The sequence below is a fragment of the Heloderma suspectum genome, chromosome 2, assembly GCF_057233095.1.
Source record: "Heloderma suspectum isolate Gila_16-S chromosome 2, 16-S_ref, whole genome shotgun sequence".
Classification (NCBI taxonomy): Eukaryota; Metazoa; Chordata; class Lepidosauria; order Squamata; family Helodermatidae; genus Heloderma; species Heloderma suspectum.
The window spans coordinates 309898921-309918595 of NC_139459.1; the positions used below are offsets into that span (position 1 = coordinate 309898921).

The 19675-nt window shown below is 45.0% G+C and overlaps 1 long non-coding RNA gene across 1 annotated transcript in view; it reads right to left on the bottom strand.

The window, feature by feature from the left end:
• Positions 1-18563, bottom strand: part of LOC146354953 (uncharacterized) — a 35619-nt gene extending 17056 nt beyond the window's left edge. The window contains exons 1-3 of the long non-coding RNA XR_014788552.1: positions 17753-18563; positions 17545-17674; positions 4213-4347 (exon numbers count right to left, since the gene is read on the bottom strand). This is a non-coding gene — a long non-coding RNA (uncharacterized LOC146354953). The remainder of the gene's footprint in view (positions 1-4212; positions 4348-17544; positions 17675-17752) is intronic.
• Positions 18564-19675: the final 1112 nt, after the last annotated feature.

Sequence of the window (19675 nt, forward strand, 5' to 3'; positions counted from 1 at the left end):
GCACGTGACATTACACATGTTTAAGCATGTGTTGTAATTTTTTTAACAGTAAGTAGGGATGGGCGAGTCTCAGTTTTGCTTTCTCTTGCATTCAAATTGATAAAATCTCAAGTCCTTTCTGTCCAGAATATAAAGAACTTCGCAAAATTTGGTAAATCCTTATCAAAAACAACGTGAAACAAAATTCTCACCCATCTGGATCAGCCAAATTCAACAGACACAGCTAATTCCCAGCATGGAGAGGACCAATGATGCACCTGCCTGCCAGATAGTTGTTAAAGATGTGGAGCCCCTCAGAACAAAGAGGTGGCAGCCCTAATTGAGCACTAACGTGGGTGAATACACAGGGATTCAAACCCAGACTTCTAAAAGCAAAGCACTCCAAACCCCAGGCCTGGATGGACAGATCTCTCAGTTTAGGTTTCTCCCACATTTGAATGTTTTAAATCTCAAGAGTTTTTTGTCCTAAATATAAAGAACTTTACAAATTTTGCTAAATTCTTATCAAACCTGAACTGAAACTAAATTCTCACCCATCCATAGTAAATAGGGGGGGGGGGAATTAGGACTGAAACTGCAGCAAGTGGGGAGAGAGACTTCAACCATTGCTGTGGTCCTGACAATAACCTCCTCACCGCCCCCCCCCCCAACTGCTGTTTGCTTTATTTATTTTAATTTACAATATTTCTTGGCCGACTTTCAGGGCAGAAGCCCTCCCAAGGCGGCTTACAACAATAAAATACATAAAAACAGCTAAAATATTAAAAGTGATAAAAACATAAAAACAACAATAAAAGCCAACAATAAAACCAGCAACAATGTTAACAGTATCCGCAAAAATAGCAGTCATATCACGAGAAGGCCAAAGTAAAATAATATGTTTTCAAGGCCTTCTTAAAAGTCTGCAATGACGGAGCATGGCGGACCTCTGATGGCAGCTTGTTCCAAAGGCGTGGTGCCACTACAGAAAAGGCCCTCTCGTGATCACCCACCTGACTGCTTTCATGGGTGGGCAAATGAGAAGGGCGTCTCTTTCTTATCTTAGAGTGTGGACAGGTTGATATGGGTGAAGGCGGTCCTTCAAGTAACTTGCTCCCAAACCGCTTAAGGCTTTAAAGGTCAAAACTAGCACTCTGAATTGGGCTCGGAAACACACTGGTAACCAGTGCAGCTGGTGCAGTATAGGCGTTTTGTGATTGAATCAAATCGCCCCCACCAATACTCGGATGGCTGCATTCTGCACAAGCTGGAGCTTCTGAACCATCTTCAAAGGCAGGCCCACCACATATAGTGCATTATAGTAGTCAGCCTGGATGTGAATAGTGCATGGATAACTGAGGCAAGGTCCGTACTCTCCAGATAGGGCCACAGTTGGCGTACCAGCCTAAGCTGGTAAAAAGCACTCCTGGACACTGCAGCCATCTGGGCTTCCCCTGTTAGCTCAGAGTCCAGGAAAACTCCCAAACTGTGCACTTGGTCTTTCAGGGGGAGTGCAACCCCATCTAAGACCAGTTGTAAACCTCCAACCAAAGTAGCTGGTTTCCAAACCCTCAGTACCTCCATCTCATCTGGATTAAGTTTCAGCTTGTTCACCCTCATCCATCCCAAAACAGCTTCCAGACACTGGTTCAAGAGTTCCACAGCCTCCCTGGGATGTGCAGATGGAAACGAGAAGCAGAGCTGAGTAGTATCTGCATACTGATGGCATTTCAGCCCAAACCTCCTGATGACTTCCCCCAGCGGTTTCATGTAGATGTTAAAAAGCATGGGGGACAAGGTAGAACCTTGAGGCACCCTGTAGGCTAATGGCCAGGGGGTGGAACCAAAGTCCCCCAGCACTACCTTCTGAGAGCACTCCTCCAGAAAGGACCGGAACCACTTTAAAACTGTGCCTCCCAAGCCTGATCCAGATAAATGTTCTAGAAGGATACCATGGTCGATGGTATCGAAAGCAGCTGAGAGGTCCAGAAGAACCAACAGGGTTGCACTCCCCCCAGCCATTCCCCAGCATAAGTCATCAACCACGGTGACCTAGGCTGTTTCCGTTCCATAACTAGGCCTGAAACCTGATTGGAATGGATCTAAATAATCAGTTTCATCCAAAACGGCTTGGAGTTGTGAGGCCACCACATGCTCCAGCATGTTGCCCAATAATGGCAAATTTGACACAGGACAGTAATTACCTGGAACCATCAGATCTAAATTTGGTTTCTTCAGCAAAGGCCTCACCACAGCTTCTTTCAAAGCTGTGGGGACCTTGCCGTCCCTCAAGGAGGCATTTACCACCTCAGAGATCCAGATATCCAGCCCAGCTGTGGCAGATTTCACAAGCCAGGATGGGCAAGGATCTAAATTTGCTACTTCGATGGAAGCTCCCATTGGCACCAGTAGAAGCTTCCCTCCTGCTTAAATAGTGGGGGGGGGGGGCGTTTCATCAGGATTGTGGCAGGAGGGAAGAGTTAAACTCCCTTTCTCAGCCCACCAGAGTCCTGGGAGGGATCTCCACGGTGATGAGTTTAGTTTGCTCTCCATTTTGCTGCCCTTTTTACTGGAATTGAATTTGCTCCATCTGGGGACACACAGGGCTTGAAAACCCGGATTATCCCAAAGCTAGCCTGGGGCTCTCGGCAGGTCACACAGCAGTTTACTGTGAATTGTTTGGGTGGCTTCTGGGTGAAGTCTCATCCACGTCATCATTTAGAGAGCCTGTTCCCTCCTCCCCACTCTCACCACCTTGTTCTGCCCCTTCTGCTTTCTCTGGCCAGTGTGTGTGTTAGCACCCCCACCCTCCCCATTCTATGTCCGACCCTGCCCACCTAATTTTTTTAGAATATATTTTCCCTCTAAAACCACAATAGCGACAGACTAAATGCACAGACCCATTGATTTCATTTTACTTGGGGTGCTGGAACCATCAGGTGGAGTAGTTATTTCCTGGGGGGCTTTGCTCATTCCCTCTTGTTTCCCCAGTGGAAGTAGTTTTTCCCATTTCCACTGAGAAAATCCCCAGGAGCACAGCAGCGATCCCTCACATTACCGCAGTAGTGGGGACACTCAATCACTTTAGGTAGCCTGGTTTCAATCTGTCACATACCCCCCCTTCTGTGCACATTTACTCAGAAGCAAGAAATAAATCTCGCTCCCCAGTAGTGAAAGGGTTAAAGGCTAACTGTAGTAACTTGCCCTAAAGTGCTCTTTTGCTTCTCTGATGCTCTCTTAGATCACTATTGCAATGTTGTGCTTCTTTGATGTTCTGTAGTTGCTCTGTTATGTAAAATCACTTCTCTGCTTTATAAAACTTTATCTCAGTGACTTCTCATTGCAAGCAGGGAGAAGGAGAAAGGGAGAAAGGGGGGTTGGAAGCAATAGGCAAAAGTGCACACAGGGGGGGAAATGGGGTAGGAAACAAGCCTCACTCATTGGTCTCCCCACCTTTTTTTTACTCTATGTCCACCCGCCCCAGACCCCACTTGTAAATCACTCCCTCCCAGGCAGCTATGGTTGGTGAAACTGGGGGGCTTACTCCAGCTTCACAATGTAGTGGCAATGCACTATTTTGACATTGCGCTTTTACATAGTATCAATTTAAGATGATTTTTTTAAAGGTAGAGGCTACTGAGCAGAGCACATCTATACTTTTGTCTGCCAGAGGTTAGTGGTAGGCAAGGAGAAGGAAATACCATGAGGTAGCTCAGAACTCCTGAACAGCCAGCTGAAAAATGGCAGAAACATCAGGGAAACACAGGGAGGGGAAACACTGGGGGAACACCCCTTGACCGGGGTCAGTGAGGTCACAGCCAGGTGAAAGACACACCCCTCGGCAGAGCTATCATGCTGAAGTAAATGCAGAGTGTTGATACACAGTGCAACAGAAGTGCAGACAAGCTGAATTAAGGAAAACAATCAGACTAAAAGTAGTATCAGAAAAAACATTTTTCCGCAAAAATCTGTGGGATGGCCACAACATCATGTGCCCCGAATGACCTCCAAATGCAGCCAACTCGCAGTAAATCGCTTGTGGAGACACCCCCCTTGTCCTGATCAGCCCCTCCTGCAGCTGCTTTGTACTGTTTTAAAAGATATACAGTGCTTTACCATGGTGTTTTATCATGTATTTAACAGTGCTATGTCACAGTGGCTCCCAGTCACACACCATTGTAATTCAATTCACCATCCCATGAAATGGGTGTACTACCTATTGGCCAAACTCACAGAGTTGTTCTGAGGTTGTTGTTCAGTCGTTAAGTCGTGTCCAACTCTTCGTGGCCCGATGGACCATAGCATGCCAGGCCTTCCTGTCCTCCGCTGTCTCCCGGAGTGTGCTCAAGTTCATATTCATTGCATGTTCTGAGGAGTAATACACAGATTACTACCAAAAAGGTAAGAGTGTTATCATTTGGCAACAAAAACAACAAAGATCTTTCAAGTTCATTTTCAAGACTAACAAATTTCAGTCAGGCAGGCAGTTGATTTTATTGCATATGAACATAGGTTCTTACAATTTTGCCAATAAAATCAAAAGAGACATTCACAAAAAGAAAAAAATTTAAGAAGCCACTCAAATCAGTTCACCATGCGCACAATCTACAGCAACAATTTTTAGGACCTTTGCTCTAGTCTTTTTAACATCTACTATGAATAAGGCTACTTGATTGGTTATATTAGGAGCCATATCTACAAGTAGTCTACACATCTGCTCAGCCAAAGTTCTGTCAGACGTTCCTCCAATAAAGGTGCAAGAAATCTTTTCCATTAACTGGCATGCAATTCTCAGAAAAAAATATATAATGAATAATACCCTGTATTTGTGAAGCCCCACATATACAAAGATGCTGAAATATGGGAACATTTACTTACCTCCCATCCAAATATGCAGAAGGCATATTAACTTGGCTTCTTCTAGACTGGCAAAAGTTTGTTATACCTTCTTTAAAACTAAGGAAAGCTAGTTGGTGCACCCAGCACTGAAAATATCTAAGCAAAAGTCATTAGCACAAATTCTGTCTGGTGCAGAAACTTGGGGGGCTGGGTAAAGCAGACTACCCGGAGGTTATAAAGAATACATTTCTAACAGGCATTCTAGCTCTTCCTGCTAGTGAGCTGCTTTTCTTCATGCTGAAGTGGGGCTACCATCAATAACTGTCAGAGTGAACAAGGCCATTTTCTTTGAACTGAAAAGACTGAAACATTTATTACACATAAGCTTTCACAGACAAGATCCACTTCAGATGCATGAAATGACATGCATCTGTCCAAGTGGATTCTAGTCAACGAACACTTATGCCATAATAAACGTGTTAGTTTTTAAGGTGCGAAGGACACATTCGTTACTGGATATGTATAAGCCTCTAACCAAACAGAATAGCTTCACTGTCCAATGTGAAGCAGACACAATAGTAGTGGAGACAAGCTCAGTTTTGTCTGCACCAGCCTTCCCCAACTTCCACCAGATGTGTTGGACTACAGCCCCCATCATCATGGTCAGGAATGCTGAGGCTTGTCCAAAACATCTGGAGGGCTCCAGGCTGGGGAAGGCAGGTCTACAATCCTTGCCAGTGACTTTCCAGAGTTTCAGGCAAGATTTTTTCCCAACCGTACTTGAAGATGCTAGGGACCAAACCTGAGACCTTTTGCATGCAAAGCATGTAAACCACTGAGCAATGTCCCCTCCCTATGGGCAAGACCAATAAGGAAAGGTCCACATTGATTCAACATAATCTCTCTTTCTAAAAGCACATCCATTCTGCACAGGCAAAGCTTTGCTGCTATAAAAGTTCTGGCAATGCTGCAAATTCTCTCCCTAGTTGTCCATGTTCAAATGTTATCCTTGTGCCAGGCTGATCAGACCTGACATTCAGGACCTTATAGAAGTTGGAAAGTCTGGTGTGACTTACAGCAGAGTTGCCTTATACAGAGAATACATGGCAACACAGAGTTTATTACTGGAGGCAATAAATGCAGGCTAGAGCCAGTTTAAAAGGCGTTCAAATCAACTTACTTTATTATAGGGCTGTGCAGCAATTAGGTCTGAAGCCCGAATAATGAGGCTAATTTGGAGGTGCCTTGGCGTGATACAAGGCAGATCAGAACAGCACTGAGGTGCACCGAAGTGAAGCGGGTCACTTACGAGGTGCCTCAGTCTGCCTCGTATAGTCAGAGCTCTTCTGATGCGATCTGAGCAGCCCAGACAACCTGTCTCCAAAATGTATCAACGTGTGAAAGATCAGGGAAGGGGAGGAGGACAAGGGAGGGGGCAAGGTGAGAGGAGGAGGAAGAGGAGGGAGGGAGCTTGGGCAAATGGCCAAATTAGAGCTGAACCTAACCCAGCAATGTCCAATCAGTGACAGTGGTGGAGGGGGCAGGGGATACTGCATATAATTTGGTAAAAGCCTGTATTTGTCCATTGCCTGAGAGCGAGGGGGTAGGTTGGGTTAGAGCTGCGTTTGTTTGTTAAATTTGGTTAGATCAGGTGGCAGGGGGCTGCAGCTTCTTCTTATACTTTCCAGCCAGTCCTTCTCCATTCAACTCTTCTTGCTTTTCTAGATTATTAATTGACAAACAAACATTTTTACTGTATTAGTTAGCTGCTTCTTGGCTTGTTCTCTCACTCCCCCCACAGAAGACCATGGAGAGCCTGAGGTCATCGAAACCTACAGCAGAAATCACCAACTGCATATATAAATATAAACTGGATAATGATGTGCACTTGCTACGCTTCCAGCTCCTTCAGCTCACTTGCATCATTTTTTTAAAATTAAAAACGGTCTGAAATTTGGCAGGTGTGGTGTGGCTAATTTTTTTTTAATTAAAATATAAAATAAATATAAAATATTCATTTTGTGTCTGCTAGGGAAAAAAAGCACATTACTGCAAAAACAAACTACTGTGCCAGCCTGCATGCCAGATAATGTGTGTATTCAGCCAAAGAGAGCCTGAGCCTGTCATTCTTCTGAATAGGAATTACTAGGGGGAAGGGGTTGTTTGCCCTTCAAAGAGACCTGCAGCAGAGATTAGGGAGAGCGACCTCCTCCACTTCAACACACCTAACTTACTATCCCTTCTGAGTTTGGTTGAGTTTCTGAGAATAGCACATTTCACCTGCACCTAGCACAAAAACTACTGGGCCAAACTGTATGAAATTTGGCAAGTGAGATCCCCTCCAGAGAGGCTGGGAGTTTCCCAAATGGCATGCACTTCTGTGCAACCAGTTAAAAGTTACAGCTCTTTGCTTTGGGAGTTTTTGTGGAATAAATCAAATTTCACCTGCATGCACAAAAACTACTGGGCCAAATTGCCGGAAATTTGGCAGGTGGACACCACTCTGGGGGGCTGAGAGTTTCCCAAATTTCATGTATGTATCATGAAAACTGAAAAAGTTATGGCCATTTGTGTTTTCCCATGCAGGTCAATGGGAAAATGTCAAAAATGAGTGATTTGGATGCCCGAATCTTGCTTCAGATTCAGATCTGAGTCAAAGCAGATGGGGTCCAAATCAGTCCAAAGCAAAGCAGGGCTGCTTCGGAAGGTCCGAATCAGCATCCAAAGTGAGGCAGGGGGTCCGTGCACAGCCCTGTTTTATTAGTGCTTTTCTACACATCATCAGAGAAGGCTATCTAACACTGTTTAATGACAAGCACCCCCTAAAGCTGGGTGAGTGAGTGTGAGTGAAGGCATGAGAGTGAGCGAAGGCATGCTCTCTTTCCCAGGCTTTGCTCTTTCCTGCCTCCTTCTTGCAAGGCCGCAACGTTTTATCACAAGCTCACCAACTGTCCAGGACATGTTGTTCAACATTCAGCCTTTGGCATTCCTCTCAGGCACTGTAATCGTTCTAAGACCATGGGAATCCCACCCTTTCCCACCTTAGCTCACAGCCTGCTGGAACCCACCATCTTTCATACCACACACACACATTTATTGCACTACCCAGGAAGCTTATGAGTAAAACTAAGCATATGTACATCAGTGGCAAGAAATCCTAGCTGGACCTTGCCTATAAGCCCAGGAGGAAGGTCTGAAGGTACTGGCCACATTCTTTGAAAACACCACTATGTAGACATTGTAGAGGAATGTGGATGCCTACAAACTTTAGATAAACCAATCTATACTCTCTGAAACTCAGCATAAACAGGCTATGTCTGGCTATTGCACTAGATTAAAAAAGGTAAAGGTGTCCCCAACCAGTCGTGTCCGACTCTAGGGTGCGGTGCTCATCCCCGTTTCTAAGCCGAAGAGCCAGCGCTGTCCAAAGACGCTTCCATGGTCATGTGGCCAGCATGACTGAACACCGAGGATTGCACTAGATTAGGGGCTGCATTTCTGCTTCTCAGGCTAGTTTATAGTCCTTCCATTTCATTTGGTATAAAAGCAACTGAAGGTGTGGCTAAGATGGCTGAAAGCCTTGGAGCAGTAGATGCTGCCTGAGCAAGCCACTGATACCTTGCCTGAACGAGGAAGACCGCGCATTCAGTCACAGAACAAACTGAGTCGTATGCAGGCACTAGAAGGGAGGGCTAGAAATCCCATAACAAATAAATAATCCTCCTTGTGGCAAGACAGTGAGAGATAGAGGACTTGACTCGTGGTCCTTTACTTCTTAGGGCCAATAAAAGGGGTTCCTGGCCACCAAGGAAATCTGGGAATCCAGGAACACTTCCAGGCTGCCTATCTGATCTTTCAAGGGCAGTGCACTCCTGCCTGTCACAGGTATATACACCTTTTCAAGATTACCTCAGCATATCACTTCAATCTTGTCTGGATTCAACTTCAATTTACACCCTATACAGCCCACCATAGCCTTCAGAAACTAGTTTAGGACACTAGTTGGTGTATCTGGAGCTGATGTAAACAAAATAAAAAATAAATTTAGGGTAAGGTGGCACCACTATGTGGATGACCTCAAAACATCAGCCTTTTACCAACTCACACTGTTTCAGAGGATCAGAAAATGTGGCTATACTTGGTCACTATTCTTCCATCGCCTAACCCCAAATCATTCAGTGATGCCTGCCTGTTGTTTCACATAGATATTACTTGAGAGATAATATGGCCCTCTGTATCACCCAACAAAATCATTCCCATAGATTAAAATAGGAGTCCCCCAACACCAGTTTCTGGAACCAACTGGGAAGAAAAGAGCTGGACTAGACAGAACTATGAACTACTGCCAAATTCCAAAGCTGATCCAGTTCATTAGGCTGTCATGATGACAACATCCCTCTAAGAGTTCCAGATCAACAGGATCACATGCCCCTCACACTTTCAAAGATTATCTACCCCGGGCCACATGCTGCAGTCTCAAAATGTGGTGTAAACCCAGTTTGAAATGTATCTAGGAACACCGACATTAAAAGCACAAACCAAGTACAGCTTCCCACTCTGTGTGGCTGTGGACGGTCAAATATGACCAGAGGCAGAGGAGGAAGCAGCCTGCCTGTTTCTCAGGGTACCTGATCTGTTTTAAAGACTATCTTGACTTGGAACAACTTCGGCGTCTGGATTGCACAGATGGGAGTACTGGAGCCATCATGTTCCTAGTTCCCCAAATTCTTATTAACCAGATAAATACCTTGGAGGTAAATAGTTCATCTTTACATCAAGGAGCTCCAAGTAGTATGCATGATGTGAGCTATCCCATGTTATCCTCACAACAACCCTGTGAGGTAGATCAGGCTGAGCCTTAACTGTCGATTTAACACACTCCAGGGTTGAGCAGGGATTTGGTCAGGTCTTCCCAGTCTAGGTCCTAAATGTTATTACCAGGGCTGGCCCTACCGTTAGGCAAAGTGAAATAGCTGCCTCAGGCAGCAGATGTGGCGGGGCAGCAGTGAGGTGTTGGGAGACAGAGCTGTGGGTGCTGTGCATCCTGTCCTGCAACCCCTAAGCCAGCTTGCCGTCCTCAGGTGTGGTGGAGGAATCAGTACCATTGTCCCCGTTGAAGTAAGATTCAGCTGTCACTCTGGTCAATTTCTGCATGTGGGATGGAGGGCTGTGGTGTGGTGGAGCCAGGGCTCACAGGGATGCAACACTGGCACTTTTTTATTAGCAGGGGCACTGAGATCATCTGTCACCCCCCTCAGAATTCCCTGTTCACTCTGAGCTTAGCCACAATCCGCACATTAGCTGGAGGAAAATGGATTTTCCCAGCAACTGTACATTGTTCCCTCCTATAATGCAAAGTATTTTAGGCTGGCCTGGTCCTGAACGAGCAATTAAAACCCATTGGTTTTATAAAAGACCTGCTCCTGGTAGAGATGAAAATTGCTAAAGCTGTTTTGATATGGATCAACACCGCTGCCTGCATTTTTGGACTCTCCTTGGGGGCGCAGTTTATAGGGATTGTCATGCTGAGTGCCTGCACTTCAAAATTCACCACTTCACCACTGATGGAGGAGCAACATTGTATCCTTAGCTTCAGGCAGCAAAATGTCTTGGGCCATCATTACATCACATCAGTTCTACAGTAGCTGAGTAATCTGGATGTGCCCTGCAACTACAGCTGCTCTGTGGTGCCAGCGTCAAGCAAGCACAGAGGAAGACAAGGTCAGGTCCTCCAGCATGAGCAACGTGTCTTTGAATTCACCTTCCCCAACCTGGTGCCCTCCAGATGTGTTGGACTGCAACTCCATGCTGGCTTGGGAATGCTGGGAGTTCTAGGACTTTTTCTGTTTAAAACTGCATAGGATTGCACCCTTAGACTCTAAATTGTATCTAAATTTTAGAGATAAGCCACTTCTAGTTTAAGGCTGGTTCACATATATTTCTGTGTGTATCCCTGAGTTTCTCTACACTTGATTAATGATGACTAAATGTTTAAACTGACACCATTAAAAAGGATTGCAGTTGAGATGATCTGAGGTAAGAACATAAAAACGTAATAGCCCTGCTGGATCAGACCAAGATCCATCTAGTCCAGCATTCTGTTCACACAGTGGCCAACCAGCCGCCCCATGGGAAACCCACAAGCAGGACCTGAGTGCAACAGCCCCCTCCCACCCATGTTCTCCAGCAGCTGATACTGGAAGTTGCATATAGCCATCAGGACTAGTAGCCATTGATAGTCTTCTCCTCCAGGAATTTGTCCAATCCCCTTTTAAAGCCATCCAAATTGGTGGCCATCACTACATTTTGCAGTAGTGAATTCCATAGTTTATCTTCCTTTTATCTGTCCTGAATCTCCCACCATTCGGCGTCATGGGATGACCCTGTGTTCTAGTATCACGAGAGAGGGAGAAAAATGTTTCCCTATCCACTTTCTCCACACCATGCATAATTTTGTACACCTCTATCATGTTTCCATACTCACCTCTTTTCTAAGCTAAACCCCAGTTGTTCTAACCTTGCCTCCTAGGGGAATTTTTCCAACTCTACAATATCCTTCTTTAGGTGTGATAACCAGAACTCTACACAGTATTCCAAGTGTGGTCACACCATAGAAGTGTAAAGGGAAGTATCATATTGGCAGTTTTATTTTCAATTCCTTTTCTAATTATGCCTAACATGGAATGTGCCTTTTTCATAGCAGCCACACACTGGGTTGACATTTTCATCAAGCTGTCCACCACAACCCTAAGATCTCTTTCTTGGTCAGTCACCACTAGCTCAGATCCCCTCAGCATATACATGGTTGGGATTTTTTTGCCCCAGTGTGCATCACTTTACACTTGCTTACATTGAACCGCATTCATTCATTCATTCATTCATTCATTTATTTATTACATTTATAAAGCCAGTGTGGTGTAGTGGCTAGACTGTTGGACTGGGAGCTGAGAGATCTGGGTTCTAGTCCCCACTGGGCCATGGAAGCTCACTGGGTGACTTTGGGCCGGTCACAGACTCTCAGCCCACCCTACCTCACAGGGTTGTTGCTGTGAGGATAAAGAAGAGGAGGATAATGTAAGCTGCCTTGGGTTCCTTGCAAGAGGAAAAAAAAGGCAGGATATAAATGAAATAAATAAATAAATAAATAAAATTTATATCCCACCTTTTTTCCTCCTTAAGGAACCCAAGGCGGTGTACATTATCCTCCACCTCTCCATTTTATCATCACAACAACAACCCTGTGAGGTAGGTTGGGCTGAGAGTCTGTGACTGGCCCAGAGTCACCCAGTGAGCTTCCATGGCTGAGCCGGGACTAGAACCTGGATCTCCTGACTTCCAGTCTAACACGCTAGCCACTACACCACACTGGCTCTCTTTGCCATTTGGATGCCCATTCTCCGGGTTTGGAGAGATCCTTTTGGAGCTCTTCACAATCCCTTTTTGTTTTAACCACCCTAAGTAATTTGCTCTCATCAGCAAACTTGGCCGCCTCACTGCTCACTCCTAATTCCAGATCATTTATGAACAAGTTGAAAAGCATTAGTCCCAATACAGTAGATCCCTGTGGGACTCTACTGTTTACAACCCTCTGTTGGGAGAATTTTCCATTTATTCCTACCCTGTTTTCTGTTCTTTAACCAGTTATTGATCCATAAGAGAACCTCCCCTTGTTCTCCATAGCTGCTAAGTTTGCTCAGGAGTCTTTGGTGAGGGACTTTATCAAAAGCCTTTTGGAAGTCCAAGCAGACAATGTCTACCATATCATCCCTATCCACATGTTAATTGACACTCCCAAAGAACTTTAAAAGGTTAATGAAACATGATTTACCTTTGCAGAAGCCATGTTGATTCTTTTTCAGCAGGGCTTGTCCTTCTATATGGCTACAAATTTTATCTTTAATAATGCTTTCAAAGAATTTATCCAGAACAGACATTAAACTAACTGCCCTGTAATTTCTCAGATCCTCCCTAGAACCCTTGTTGAAAACTGGTGCTACATTGCCCATTCTCAAGTCCTCTGGTACAGAGGCTGATCTTAGGGACATGTTACATATTTTTGTTAGAAGATCTGCAATTTCATATTTGAGTTCTTTAAGAACTCTAGGATAGATACCATCTGGGCCTGGTGATTTATTGACTTTCAGTTTGTCAATAAGGTTGGGAACTTCATCTTTTGTCAGCACTATTTGCCTCAGTTCCTCTGACTCCCTTCCTGAAACCATCAGTTCAGGCACAGGTACCTGTCCTTCATCTGGTATAAACATTCAGTCTGTGGCCTTAGATTAAGGGTGGGCAACCTGCAGGTTGGATGCAGTCCTCAGGGGATCTCCCTGTGGCCAGTGGGTGCCCTAGCCATGCTCGCCCCAAATTCTTCTGCCTACACTTCTCCCACTGAAACCACAGAGCATGGAGGGCTAGAGCATCCTTTGCCACTCTAGCCTTCTGTATTCCATGGTTTCTCAAAGAGATGAGAGGTGGCTGCTCTAGCCCACTGAATTCTGTGGCTTCCCTCTCAATACTTTCTGGAGGGTGCCATGTAGCAAACGCAAAACAGTCACCTAGAGCAGCTACCTCTCATTTCCTAGCAGGGAGAGGAAAGTTTTTCCTTCTTGGGAAGGGGAGTTTTAAGATAATGATTCCCCCATAAAGGGAGGATGGGTGTATGTGTGTGTGTGGGGGGGTGTCTTTGTTGTGTGTGAGAAAGTGAAAGTGAGGGGGGGTGAGGGAGAGGGGGGAAGGCTGTGTGTGTGTGTGCGTGCCTCTCTCTCTCTCTCTATCTATATAGGGGGGAGCGGGGGGGAAGTGGGGGGTCCTGTAGGTTCACCCACCACTGGCTTTGGTGTCCACTGCCAACATGCTGCCCTCGACTTGCCACCCATTGCCACAGGTGGCAAAAAAAGTTGTCCGCTCTTGCCTTAGATCTGTAATGGTCCTTTCACACATACAGATCATCAAGTCATTAAATGATGGACTTGCATTTGTGAACCAGCCCCAAGATACTTTCCTATCTGATGTGTCCTCCCTCACTGAACATGAATATCTATATACACATGTGCACATGTATGTGTGTGCGTGTGCATGCACCACTTTGAACTACTCAGCAGTATATATGTGTTTCTAATTTACTGCTTAGTCTGCTGTGGTAGGGAGAAACAGATACACCACCCTCTGCTGCTAAAGGGTATGAACACAGCTGCCCTTGTAGAACAACCCTTGATTGAATTTTGTTAATTAGTCTCACGTTATTCTTTCCTTAGGACTGGAAGGCTGCCATGCACTTTAGCTTAGCTCTGTTTCACCCAATTGGCATTTATCATTGTTCTAATTAACAAGGGCAAGGAAAGATTGAATGTGTCGCAGCTGGAGCCACGTTCAGGTTTCAAGTAAGCCTTTAGCAGGAATAAAGTCAAAATCTAGGACAAAAAGAACATGCTTCACTTCGTATGGTGGGGTGTTAGATCCACAGAATGACATTGGGCTGTGTGTAGCTTTTCGCATGGACCTTTCACCGTCGTTTACCCAAAGGTGGGCATCATTCAAACCCCTGGGCAATCAGCCATCTTGGTGGGGAGAATGTTATACCTGGAGATTGGAAAACAGGGTTCACATGCCACCTCTAGCACAAACTGATTGTGTGGCTCTGGGCACCCTCTCACATAATTCCCCCCATTTGTTTCATGACACTATAATGATAACTTTTATATAGGAACACACACACACATACAATCCCTGCTTTATTTTCAGGCTAACAAAACAGGCTCTTTATTACTGGAATAACACTGAACAGAAACTGAGAGGAACTAGAAAGAAAAGTCAGGCTGGACTCTTGCTCCAACTCATAATAATACATCTAACCCAAGTGTTATCAAAATTCTTTTATAAAAATAGCATGCATTGCTTAAAGGTGGACTGGACACTGCTGACTGGAGTGGACACTTTATTTGGCTAGATATATTTACACAACAAACTACTAATTCAGCCACAGTGAATGGGCCTAAAAAATCTCACATGATTTCCATCCCCGCTGTTGCTCACTCAAGCAGCCCTCCACAATTGGAAAATTGTACATTAGTTCCTGTTCTATGCTCACAGAAGATCAACATTTCACAAAACCATCCCTTATGTGATGAAGAGCTTTCTACATGAGGCATTTACTGTGCATTCATGGTTCCTTACTCACAGTTGTTTATGGGTTCCTTAGACAATGTCTAAGTAAGGTAAGGGGAGACATGATAGAGGTGTACAAAATTATGCATGGTGTGGAGAATGTGGATAGGAAGACATTTTTCTCCCTCTCTCAAAATACTAGAATCCTGGGTCATCCTATGAAGCTGATTGGTGTGAAATTCAGGAGGTACAGATAAAAGGAAGTACTTCTTCACACAGTGCATGGTTAAACTATGGAATTTGCTACCACAGGATGTACTGATGGCCACCAATTTTGATGGCTTTAAAAGGGGGTTGGACAAATTCCTGGAGGAAAAGGCTATCAATGGCTACTAGTCCTGATGGCTATGTGCTACCTCCAGAACCAGAGGCAGTGAGCCTATGTACACCAGTTGCTGATGAACATGGGTGGAGGGTGCTTTTGCACTCATGCCTTGCTTGTGGGTTCCCAGTCGACAGCCAGTTGGCCACTGTGTAAACAGAATGCTGGACTAGATGGACTCTTCATCTGATCCAGCATGGCTCTTCTTATGTTCTTATGATGTCGTGATCCTTCAGTTTCGCTTCTGTTCTCTAAGAGCACTTTCTTGGGGGGTTTTGGAGCGTGGAAAGTGGGGTATTATTTCTGAAAGAAAAGGTATTTTCCTACTTGTGTAATTGTGATATTCCGTAATAGCACAATGCCACCTAGTAGGGATGTTAGAGAATTCCGCCATGGACTCCAATGGAACGGAGTCCATGGAACGAAGCACTCCCCCCGCCACCCCGCAAAATTTTCCCAGGACAGACCCTACTTGGTGTCAGCTGGTCCGGTCTGTCCGCTGCCCCGGTCTGCGGCCGCCATTTGCCTCCCTACTTTAGCTGTGATAGGCTACATAAGTATTTACGTAGCCTATCACGGCAAAGAGCAGGGACGCAAATGGTGTCCACTATGCCATTTGCGTCATTACTCTTTGCTGTGATAGGGTACGTAAATATATACTTAGCCTATCACGGCTAAAGCAGGGATGCAAATGGCGGCCACTATGCCGGACGCCATTTGCGGCCACAGCCCGGCAGCGGACGGAAGTCTGGCTGTGGGCGGGCCCGGCCGGCGGCTCCGCAGACTTGCCACAGAGCGGTGCTGGCTGGGGAGGATTCCAGGGGGAGGGAGGGATCGCCTCCCCCCTACTGTGGACACCCTGGACCGGAACGGGGCAAGTAATCCGCCCATCCCTACCACCTAGAGGTTATATAGTGGGAAAACAGGAAAGTTCTTTGTGTAGAGCTTGGATCTTGATTCTGCAATGAACCCAAAAGTAGATATAGAGATTAACAGCCCCGTGTAGAAAAGCTCAAAATCACAGCAAGTTAACTTTTTTCAGGGACTTTTTGGTGTGGTGAATTGACCTTACAGATGCTTGAACACATGGCAAGAGAAAAGCTTCTCTCTCTCTCTCTCTCTCTCTTTCTCTTTCTCTCTGTCTGTCTCCTTTATCCAGCCAGTGAAAAATCCAGCAAAAATCCTATTTGCCCCAACTCAATTTTATTTATACATACACACACACACACACACACACACACACACGAATGGCTACAAAGAAGGAATTGTGGTACTGGCCTTGTTAGTTTATCTGTAATTTAACTGGCAGTGTTCAAAATTTGACAGTGTTTAAAATTAAAACACTGAATTTAAATGCATTAGAGATTAAAGCAGATCTTCTGGAAACAGAACTGTGTATGGGAGCAACCATAGCTCAACGGTAGAGCACATGCTTTGCATAAGAAGGTCCCAGATTCAGTCTCTGGCATCTCCAGCTACAAAAGATCAGGTAACAGATTAAGTCAAGTCTCCTTGCCAGAGACCATGGAGAGCTGCTGCTTCTTAGAGTTGACAATACTGAGATAGACAGACAGGACTTTTCTACATGAAGCTTTTAACCCGCACCTTTACCAAGATTTCTGCTTTCAGATTCTTTGCAGGATTAAAATGGGCTCCTTTACATGATTTTTTTTTTCCCTGGGGGGTTTCTTTCTCTGGCTTTATATATGTTCCATTATACAGCCACTAGGAGGCACTGTGGTATAGAGGAATTGCTCAATTACACAAGATTTCTATAGAGGCCATTCAGAAAAAGTACCACACTTTCCTTGTTAAGCTGCAATAATGGTCACAAAGCATGGGAGAAGCCCTGGAGGATGAAACTACTGTGAGTGAGCAATCACAAGTGCACAATAAAAGCCTCGTGTAGAAAGGCTCATAGTCTGACCTGGCAGCATGCATCCTAACTCCTCGTGTAGGCCCTGTGCAAAACTACAAGGAACACTGGACATTTGAGACAGCTGGTTGGTACATGGCTCTGGTCCTCACCCAACATAGCAATACCTGCCATGCAAGAGCACCTCAATTTACTTGCCTATTTGGCTTGCTGCCTGTTCTAGTGGTAGGTACTTCCTTTCTCTCTGTGGTTGCTTCTTTCTTTTTGCAGATCCCTTGATCTCATGACCAGTTCTGGCATAGTATTTGTCCTCTGCAAAGAAATATACATAAAAAGCATTTCACAAGAATTCAAAACCTACCTGGATTTTTCAGGAAGACCTCCATCACTATGAGCCCACATTCTTGTCTACACCTGCTCACACATCTTTCCATATGGCTTTGACATTCTGTGAGTATGACAATCCAAATACAGTCCTCCTCCATTTTCCACTGTGGAGGAAAAACATTATGTCACAATTTATCTTCAGATCTTCCCTTTGTGGTGGTAGCTCCCATTGTGTGACTTACCTATATCTTACCAGGGGCTTTCTTCTGGATGTTGGCTTAGCTTAGCTCCATTTGCCTTTTTGTTGTTGTTCAGTCATTAAGTCGTGTCCAACTCTTCGTGACCCCATGGACCATAGCACACCAGGCCTTCCTGTCCTCTGCTCTCTCCCAGAGTGTGCTCAAGTTCATATTCGTTGCATCGGTGATGCTATCTAGCTGCTTAAATTTGACAGCTGAGGTTTATCTCTGCCTCTTTTAGAGGACCCCCCCCCCTTAAATGGTCTCAGTCTCACCAAGGGATCAGGGTCCCTTCACCAGAATGTCTTTGTTTTGCTCTGCTTTGTCACCTTTCCCCTTCAGTGGACTTCCTTCAGTTTAGTGGAAGCGTGCGTGAGTTGGGTCAACACCACCACAACAGCATGTGCTTGTATGCAAGCTTGCGCCCACAAAAGGGTTCTAAGATTTTAACACATTCCAGATTTGCATCAGATGAGTTTAAGCTCTTGTGTTGTCATAACACAGTCATTATGGGAACATCGGATCTAGCATTTCCTGCTTCAGTTTGCAGCTTTGAGAAAAGTTTAGTACTTCAGACCTCTGAAGCAGGAAGCTGGGTCCTTTCCAACATTCCCCACACTGTCAAGTTTAGATGCTGTTGAGAAGCAGCTCCTAATCACAATCAAGGAGCTTACAGCACTGAGCAAGGCAAACAGATGGGAGTCCTTCATTTGGCATCCAAGGCTTAACATCGCTGGATTTTGCCTTAGGTTTTTTGCTCACCGCTTTTGGTTTCTCCTCCTTAGCATCTGTTGAAAAGACTGAGGATGGGGAGCTGGGAAAAAGGAGAGAAACACAGATGACTCATTTACTTTTGTTTACAAGAGAAGCAGTGCCATATGAGGCTATTTAATCTCTCCCCCGCCGCCCCACCGCCCCCATTTTAGCCAGTAGGCCTCATTTGTTGATCAAAACCATAACAGCTGACACAGAGCTAGGCTTGCCTCCAGCCATTTAGCTGGGTATTCTTTCAAGCAGAATCAAGGAGGTTAATGGGCCATCAGAGTGGGGAAACGTTAACACAGCCAAGTATCAGTCCCTGAATAATTCAAAACTGGAACCTGATGAAAGACTATTACAGTAACCCACTGAAAACCCTGTGGGTCACACTCCCCCAGAAAAACCAGGTTCATCGTTTGGGAATGCTTCTGTCAGAATCTAAGTCTCTTCCTGGACCCCCAGCTTGAGGTGGTGGCCAAGAACTGGCTCCAGCTGATTTAACAACTACACCCCTTCCAGGGAGAGAGAGATTTGGCCTCTGTGGTACCCTACGACCTCCCAATTAGACTACTGCAATGTGCTCTGTATGCAGCTTTCCTTGGAACTTGTTTGAAAGCTCCAGCTGGTCCAGAATTCAGCAGAGTAGCCAGATTGATTTCTGGAGACAGCTACAAGGAGCATATGCCACCAATTCTACGTGAGCACCACTTGTAACCACTTGTTTCAGGGCTAAATTCAAGGTGCTGATCTGATGCTTATTGTTAAAGCCCTTTATGGTCTGGAATACATGAGTGAGCAACTTTTCCCATGTCTACTGTCCCATTCTTTTAAGATCTAGCACAGAAAGATCTTTGGGTAGTTCCATCTTCTATCAGGTTGGTGGCCACCATAAAGAGGGCTTTCTCAGTGGTGGCTTCAGCACTTTAACACACTTATGTGGGCTTTACAGATCAGTCTGTTTAGGCAAGCTTTATACAGTCAACAGTCCTATTTGGCTGTATTTGTGGTTGTTGTATTTGGTTTTCTGTTTACCACCTTGATGGCTTTTTAGCAGATAAGGCAGTATATAAATATTAATTAATAAATAAATAAAATCTCCAGCTAGTTTTACTGATGTTATAAATTGTGTTACCACGCTTTCTTGGAACATATGTCTCTAGAAACACC